This window comes from Oncorhynchus masou, chromosome 31 (genome assembly GCF_036934945.1).
Source record: "Oncorhynchus masou masou isolate Uvic2021 chromosome 31, UVic_Omas_1.1, whole genome shotgun sequence".
NCBI classification, from domain to species: domain Eukaryota; kingdom Metazoa; phylum Chordata; class Actinopteri; order Salmoniformes; family Salmonidae; genus Oncorhynchus; species Oncorhynchus masou.
In genome coordinates this window covers 83,810,661-83,820,523 of record NC_088242.1, presented here as the reverse complement: position 1 = coordinate 83,820,523, position 9,863 = coordinate 83,810,661, and positions in this window count along the sequence as shown.

Below are 9,863 nucleotides of genomic sequence, written 5' to 3'. Positions count from 1 at the left end.
ATTTATTTGAGTCAATTGGAGGTGTACCTGTGGATGTATTTCAAGGCCTACCTTCAAACTCATTGTCTCTTTGCTTGACATCATGGGAAAATCAAAACAAATCAGTCAAGACCTCAGAAAAAAATTGTAGACCTCCACAAGTCTGTTTCATCCTTGGGAGCAATTTCCAAACGGCTGAAGATACCACATTCATCTGTACAAACAATAGTACGTAAGTATAAACACCTTGGGATCACGCAGCCGTCATACCGCTCAGGAAGGAGACACATTCTCCTTCTCCTAGAGATGAACGTACTTTTGTGCGAAAAGTGCAAATCAATCCCAGAACAACAGCAAAGGACCGTGTGAAGACGCTGGAGGAAACAGGCACAAGAGTATCTATATCCACAGTAAAATGAGTCCTATATCGACATAACCTGAAAGGCCGCTCAGCAAGGAAGAAGTCACTGCTCCAAAACTGCCATAAAAAATCCAGACTATGGTTTGCAATGGCACATGGGGACAAAGATTATACTTTTTGGAGAAATGTCCTCTGGTCTGATGAAACAAAAATAGAACTGTTTGGCCATAATGACCATCGTTATGTTTGGAGGAAAAGGGGGAGGCTTGCAAGCCGATGAATTCCATCCCAACCGTGAAGCACGGCGGTGGCAGCATCATGATGTGGGGGTGCTTTGCTGTAGGAGGGACTGGTGCACTTCACAAAATAGATGGCATCATGAGGCAGGAAAATTATGTGAATATATTGAAGCAACATCTAAAGACATCAGTCAGGAAGTTAATGCTTGGTCGCAAATGGGTCTTCCAAATGGACAATGACCCCAAGCGTACTTCCAAAGTTGTGGCAAAATGGCTTAAGGACAACAAAGTCAAGGTATTGGAGTGGCCATCACAAAGCCCTGACCTCAATCCTATTGAAAATTTGTGGCAGAACTGAAAAAGCGTGTGCGAGCAAGGAGGCATACCAACCTGACTCAGTTACACCAGCTCTGTCAGGAGGAATGAGCCAAAATTCACCCAACTTATTGTGGGAAGATTGTGGCAGGCTACCAGAAGCGTTTGACCCAAGTTAAACAATTTAAAGGCAATGCTACCAAATACTAATTGAGTGTATGTGACCTTCTGACCCACTGGGAATGTGATGAAATAAATAAAAGCTGAATAAATCATTCTCTGTATTATTTTGAAATTTCACATTCTTAGAATAAAGGGGTGAACCTAACTGACCTAAGACAGGGATTTTTTACTAGGATTAAATGTCAGGAATTGTGACAAACTGAGTTTAAATGTATTTGGCTAAGGTGTATGTAAACGTCCGACTTCAACTGTATTGGATGTGTGTAAACACTTCGATGTGTCGAACTGTATAGTACATGTGTTAACATACAGTATGAGAGTGAAAGCATCTGGTTGTATAGCATTCAAACACAACTGAATCCAGAGCTCATTGGCCTAGCAAACAAAGCCTTGGATTGGTGTCCCATAGAGAGCTAAGAGAGGAAGGTTGTCGAGTGAGAAGTGGGGAGTGGGAAGAGGAGGAGGAGGGGAGGAATGGGGATTGCTCCATCCTGGCTGTCAGTTGGCTGACAGCTCTTGACGGCTCCACATCTGCAGCGCATTAGGGCCCCTCGCATGATGAAACCAGGGAGGGCCTGCCATTGCCCCCCCTTCTCCGGAGCCAATCGGCAGCCAGGAGCCTGGAGGAGACGCCCCCCACCCCACCCCACACACTCACACTTTGGCTGCTAACAGCTGTATGGGTTTCCCCCTCTGTAACCATGACGACCCATATCCTCACAAAACAAACCCTCACTCGCACCTCCCTTATTCATCTGGCCCTCCTCACTCACTCACTCACTCACTCACTCACTCACTCACTCCCTCCCTCCCTCTCCTTCTTTTCCTTGCTATTTTCTCCAGAATGTTACTTCATACTGTATGTATCTGTGCAGCGAGCGTCTCTTGACGTCTCAGTGAAGTCACTCTGCATAGTTATCAGACAGATGGAGGTGAGCTAATTCTCTCTGTGGACAACATTACTCCCTCCATGTCACACCAGTCCTTTAACAACACTGTTCATTTTTGCCCCGCATCATGCCTAGTAACATACTGTATGTATTTACTCATTTGATAGACTTTGTGAACCATGAGCTGACCATATCAAACATGACATGTATGTGGTGGGAATTTATACTTGTTATTGTTTTTTGTGAGTCTTGGTTGGAAACTGCATTTATGCAGATGCATCAATCCATTAGTACATAACAAATCATAGTAACTTGTTTTGAGATTAGATACTACAGTACAAATCAGTGTTTGGAACTGAGGGTAGATGTGTGATGTTTTTGCTGCAGGGCTTGCGGTTTTTAGAAATGTTTTGCTCCTCACCAGGAAGGTAGAGTACAGAGCAGCTGAGAGTTGGGTATGTGTGCAGGGAGTGTTGAGGGGGCCATCTGCACAGTACACACCACACTGGTAGGCCACACCTGCCACAACCCAGAACAACAGGGTTACCTAGCCTGCCTGCCTTCAGAGTCAAGATCCACTGTGGTTTTTAAAGTTGAAGAAAAGGGGGCATGAACCTGTGCACGTGTGGTAATATAAACCTGTGCAAAAGCAGTTTTGTTTGTGTGGTGTGTTCATCCCCAAATATTAGATAGTGAGTGTAATTTATTGTTTATGACTAACCAAAGAAGTGTTAACCGTTTTAAGGGATGTTATGAAAGGTTGATGTCTAATGCTTAACTCTCTCTTTGTCGTTGGTCTTCATGAGCTTCTTTTGAGCTTCTTGTCATGAAATCTATGAAGCCTACTAAAATCACTTTTTATAGCTACTGTTTACAGACCTCATACAGCTTTCTTCACTGAGTTCCCTTAATTTCTATCAGACTTCGTAGTCATGGTAGAGAATATTCATATTTTTGATGACTTCAATATTCACATGGAGAAGTCCGCAGACCCACTCCAAAAGGCTTTCGGAGCCATCATCGGCACAGTGGGTTTTGTTCAAAATGTCTAGGGACCTACACATTGCCACAATCATATCCTGGATCTAGTTTTGTCCTCCACCTACCCAAGGATGTCGGAGTACAGAAATCTGTTAACCACCTAACCGAGAATTTAAACTTAACTTTGTGTAATACCCTAGATACAGTCACACTGCTATAAACTAAAAACATTTGTCACAGGAAACTTGCTCCCTGGTATTGTAACGGCGTTCTTCGTTTGTCGAAAGAAAGTCGGACCGAAATGCAGCGTGTTGGTTACTCATGTTCTTTAATGGAACAAATGACGATACACGAAACAACTAATAAATACAAAAAACAACAAAACGGAACGTGAAACCTATTACAGCCTATCTGGTGAACACTACACAGAGACAGGAACAATCACCCACGAAATACAAAGTGAAACCCAGGCTACCTAAATACGGTTCCCAATCAGAGACAACGAGAATCACCTGACTCTGATTGAGAACCGCCTCAGGCAGCCAAACCTATGCAACACACACCCCTAATCAGCCACAATCCCAATAACTAAAAAACCCCACTAAGAAATACAACAAACAATAAACCCATGTCACACTCTGGCCTGACCAACTAATTAACTAAAACACAAAATACTAAGACCAAGGCGTGACAGGTATACAGAAAATACCCGAGCCCTGAAGCAAGCTTCCAGAAATTTGGAACAGAAATTGCACTTCGAGCTTCGAAAGACAGTTCTGTGCAATATCAAAAATCCCACACTGCTGCTCAATCAGCCTACTTTTCCAACCTAATTGAGGAGAATAAAAACAATCCAACATTTATTTTTGATACTGTCGCAAAGCTAACTTAAAAGCAGCATTCACTTCAGCAGTGATGAACTTTGACGAAAAGATCATGATCATTAGAAAACAATTACGGACTCCTCTTTGAATATGTATATTTCTCCAAAACTCAGTTGTCCTGAGTCTGCACAGAACTGCCAGGACCTCAGATAAATGGACACACTGTATACAAAATGCTCGTCTGGATCATAGTACTGAGACCGCACTGGTGAAGGTGGTAAATTCCCTTTTAATGTCCTCGTTGTCCTGGACTTTAGTGCCACTTTTGACACCATCAATCCCCATGTTATTTTGGAGAGATTGGAAACCCCTATTGGTAGGTTTTGGTGTTCCTCAAGGTTCTGTTTTAAGACCGTTATTGTTTTCACTATATTTGCTACCTCTTGGTGATGTCATTCGGAAACAAAATGTCAACTTTCACTGCTATGCAAACGATACACAGCTGTACATTTCGATGAAACATTGGGAAGCACCAAAATTGTCTACCTTGGAAGCCTGTGCTTCAGACATAAGGAAGTGGATGGTGGCACATGTTTTACTTTTATACTCGGACAAAACAGTGTTGCTGTTTGATCTGACAATTCTTCTTGATGATTGAATAAAACGGAGAATGACCTTGACGAACTTATCAAGAATATTTAAAGAGACGCTTTTTTCCATCTTTGTAAAAATAATGCAGACAAGCTAGTCCATGCTTTGTCACTTCAAGATTAGAGTACTGCAATGCTCTACTCTCTAGCCACCTGGATAAAGCACAAAATAAACTTCAGCTATTGCTAAATAAGGCTTGTAGAATCTTGACTAAATGTTAGAATTTACTCCACTGCTAGCCACTGGCTGTCTGTTAAGGCTAAGATTGATTTCAAGGTTTTACCGCTAACCTACAAAGTGTTACATGGACTCCTACCTATTGCTCCGATTTGGTCCTGCCAAGCATACAGTGCCTTCGGGAAGCTATGAAAAGCCAACTGACATTCACTCCTGTGCTGACCTGTTGCACCCTTTATAAGCACTGTGATTATTGTTTGACCTTACTGGTCATCTCTGAACATTTGAACATCTTGAAGAACAATTGGGGTTTGGCTGCAACACAGTGCTTGCCTTCCCGTCAATCTTTAGGATAAGTAACTTGACTTCCCCATTGGAATGTTTGCTGTATGTGTCTCTAAGAGGCCTAGTGCAGACGGATGTCTCTGGTAACAGGTTGGCTGACAGTGGAGATGACCATTGTTGACACTTGGTGACAGACAGAGAGGGATTTTGATGGACAAATTTAAGTGTCATACAGTTTAAGCCCTGCCGATCATAGTTATTGCACAGCATGTGGCTTGTCTGTTGTCAGTACTTCAGAGTGAGATCAAGGATTGGAGTGTTAGAAGCCTAAGCTTTACTGGAGAACACATTATTGTACTTTTAGCTTGAACTGTTTACTTTATTGTGAATGCGTATCAGAGAGGAAAACCTGACCTTGTTAAACCAAGGATTGCTTTGGTCCAAGTTGGTCTGTGACTTTTCGCAACCTCTGTAAGAACCTAGTTGTATGTAAGTGCTGACCACAACGAGTGTGTGTACATGCTATACAGGCATGTAAATGGATGAATATGCTACAGTAATCTAACGTATCCTCATTATATACATTCTAATCATAACCTCAGTGGCGTTGTTAAAACAGTATGAGATGACATACAGGGACGGCCCCTCCGGCTGATCTCTCTCACCTGTTGTCTCTGCCAGAAAACGTCCCAACAGGTGCCACATAAAGCTTCTGGGAAAACATTGCCAGCCCTAATAAAGGAGCTCAAATGGGGCCTCGCTCTCTTGTTAGACTCTGGCAGTTTCACAAAAGCACATTCATCACAACCTTCAGGCCCAGTCAGAGATCTGATGGGCAATGGATGCTCCACCAAAGAGTGTGGAGGGAATCGCGTGCCGGAAGAGTTGGCAATGCTCCAGACATCGCGCATGGAGTACTGCCAAACACTGAGACAAGGGTACTGCTTTGGACACACACACACACACACACACACACACACACACACACACACACACACACACACACACACACACACACACACACACACACACACACACACACGTATGCACTAATACACACATGCAGTGAAGCATGACCTGGGTCAATGTTTTACATGATTCGGTACCAAAGGGGAGGTCACAGAAAGTGACCCTGTTCAGAAATGGGGGTCGGTAAAAGATTAGTCAGTGCAGTAAAAATTCCTGGGTCCAGGTGTAGGCCAATAAAGAGTGACGCAAGGCCCCATTAGCCCACAATGCTTTCCACTCGACCAAGGCAACCATCACAGCACTTAGGAGGGTTGTTCCAACTACTCTGACCCCAGACCGTCAGACCTCAAACCGGAACTCCATACAATATTCCCTTGTTCTTACATGTACAGTCATATCCTCCTGACTGTACTTATAGTATATATCTAGTAGGCTATATCAGGATTGTTAAACCTATAGATCCAGAAACATCATTTTGGGCCCAGATGGTCTCTTCTCCGTATGGGGGATGCTTTTGAGTAAAGTTTTGTTTTCACTGGATGCTACTGTGTCTTTATCTTTCCTCTAAATTACAAATGAGGCTGCAGTCTCTCATGCTGTCATCTTTGTTTACCTTCTTCATGTCGAAACTTTACTGGTAAAAATATAATGAGAAAAGGAACCAAGTGTATTTCAGGTCCACCCACTCACAGCTAAATATCATACAGGAAGGTATGTTTTAGCGTGCACATATTTTTGGTTTGTGAGAGCCTCATCTAAAAACCTTTGGGAATTCAACCCTGGAGTAAGCACTAGAGCAGGGGTATTTAAATCTTAACCTATGAGGTCCGGAGCCTGCTGCTTTTCTGTTCTACCTGATAATTAATTGCGCACACCTGGTGTCCCAGGTCTAAATCAGTCCCTGATTAGTGGGGAACAAGTAAGATTTTTTTTTCTTTTTCTCCCATATGAGTCTTTATTAGAACAGAGCCAAATATTGTTACAAATCAGAAAAGCCTGCAATGGACCCAATCCACTATCCCTCATTCCATGAAGAAGAAAAAAAACATAAAAACAAGACGAAAACAAAACATCAAACCTCTGATGCACACAATAAATCAAGTCAATTCTGATTAATTTGATTCTGACAAATTAAGCCAGGGCCTAACCAGGATCTGAGCGTGTGTGTGTTTAGATTGTGTTTATCTGGTTATTACTGTACGGATATTTAACTGGCGGCAGAGAAGTCAGACGCAGGAGAGAAATAACTGTGTTTCCAACGACGCAGTTTATTTACAAAAAAAACACTGGAAAACATAATAATAAAAATCAATGGGTAACATAACCAGACGCACACCAGTACAGAGGTACACATACACTTACAATAAACAATCACCGACATGGACATGAGGGGAAACAGAGGGTTATATACACAACATATAATTGATGGGATTGGAACCAGGTGTGATGGAAGACAAGACAAAACCAATGGAAAATGAAAAATGGATCAACAATGGCTAGAAGGTGGGTAATATCGACCGCCGAACACTGCCCGAAAAAGGAGAGGGAACAACTTCTGCGGAAGTCGTGACAGTACCCCACCCCTGACCACGCGTCGACACCAACCTCGGGGACGACCCGGAGGGCGAGGCGCAGGGCGATCCGGATGGAGACGGTGGAACTCTCGCAGCATTGAAGGATCCAACACGTCCTCCACCAGAACCCAGCATCTCTCCTCCGGACCATACCCCTCCCAGTCCACGAGGTACTGAAGGCCCCTCGCCCGACGTCTCGAATACAGTATGGAACAAACGGAGTACGCCGATGCCCCCTCAATGTCCAGAGGTGGAACCTCCCGTATACCTCGGATTCCTGGAGCGGGCCAGCCACCACCGGCCTGAGGAGAGACACATGGAACGAGGGGTTAATGCGGTAATCGGTGGGAAGCTGTAACCTGTAACAAACCTTGTTCACTCTCCTCAGGACTTTAAATGGCCCCACAAACCACGGACGCAGCTTCCAACAGGGACACATGCTCGGCGCGTGTAGCGGAGTATATCAAAATGTCATCAAAATACACCACCACACCCTGCCCATACAGGTCCCTGAAAATCTCATCTACTAAGACTTGGAAGACTGATGGTGCATTCATCAACCCATACGGCATGACAAGGTACTCATAGTGCCCCGAGGTGGTACTAAAAGCCGTCTTCCACTCGTCTCCCTCTCGGATACGCACCAGGTTGTAAGCGCTCCTGAGATCTAGTTTAGTGAAGAAGCACGCCCCGTGCATTGACTCTATCGCTGTGCCTATGAGCGGTAGTGGTTAAGTATACCTAACAGTGATCTGATTCAGACCCCGATAGTCAATACACGGGCGCAGACCTCCCTCCTTTTTCTTCACAAAATAGAAACTCGAGGAGGCGGGTGAAGTGGAGGACCGAATGTACCCTTGACGCAGGGGGAGTATGTTTCCATAGCCTCCATCTCCAGCTGTGAGAGGGGATACACGTGACTCCTGGGAAGTGCAGCATCTCCCAGGAGATCTTACGCACGATCGCCCGTCGATGTGGTGGTAATTGAGAGCCAAATCGGCATATTCAGGGGGAATGTGCACGGTAGAGACCTGGTCTGGACTCTCCACAATAGTAGCACCAACATAAACCCCTAAACATCTACCTGAGCACTCTCAGCACTCTCGACTATCTAAGGCGGGAAGGGCACATCCACAGGAACAATGGGGGTCCCTAAACTATGAGCTAACACTCTATCAATGAAATTCCCAGCCGCGACTGAATCTACAAGTGCCTTATGCTGGGAATGCGGGGAAAACTCAGTAATAATTACAGACACAAACATATGTTCAACAGAGAGCTCTGGGTGAGAATGATGCCTGCTCACCTGGGGTGACGCCAGAGCGCCCTGCTTGCTGTCTCGATTCCCAGAGGAACCAACCCGGCACCGACCGGCAGTGTGACCTCTGCGGCCACAGATAGTGCACGAGCGGGAACCCCTTCCGGTCTCCCTGCGCACCGCCCCTCCCAGCTCCATGGGTATTGGAGAAGGGGTGTGGGAGGATGGAACCACCAGACCACGATCTGAACGTCCACGGGTAGCCAGCAGGTTGTCCAGCCGGATGGACAGGTCCACCAGCTGTTCGAACATGAGGGTGGTATCTCTGCAGGCCAGCTCCCGACGGACGTCCCCGCTCAGACTGCAGCGGTAATGGTCGATCTGGGCCCTGTTGTTCCGCGCCGGCAGCCAGGGTCCTAAACTCCATGCTCCTCGTCTCCTGCGCTCAGAGGAGACCGCGGTTGTTCTGGTGGAGGCGCAGGAAGAACTCCCTGTCTCTCCCAGTGGTCCATTGTCTGGACATCGCGGTCCATGGTGGTACCAAGATGGTGTAGTATTGCTGCATGCTCCTGGACGTGCTCCTCCACTCCTATGGCCGGGGAACTGTTTCCTGCTGACGCCATAGTTTGGGTCAGTGATTCTGGCAGCAGAGAAGTCAGACGCAGAAGAGAAATAACTGTTTCCAACGGCGTAGTTTATTTAAAAAAAACACAGGAAAACATAAAAATCAAAATCAATGGGTAACATAACCAGACGCACACCAGTACAGACAATCACCGGCAAGGACATGAGGGGAAACAGAGGGTTAAATACACAACATGTAATTGATGGAATTGGCACCAGGTGTGATGGAAGACAAGACAAAACCAATGGAAAATGAAAAATGGATCAGTGATGGCTAGAAGGTCGATGACACCTACGGCCGAACACCGCCCGAACAAGGTGAGGGAACAACTTTGGCGGAAGTCGTGACAATTACTGTAAGTACTGGGTATGTTTTGGGCCTGGATGCCTACTTCAGTGTGTTTTTTAGACTGAGTGGCTGCGAGCTGGGAAGGACCTGGCCCCTCTAGCAGGGAAGGCAGCCACCTCATGATTACGGAAGGCTCAGTGACTGTTATCATGAACAGTGCTTTTCTTGGAATGTCCATGTATATTGTAATTGTTGTCTATCAGG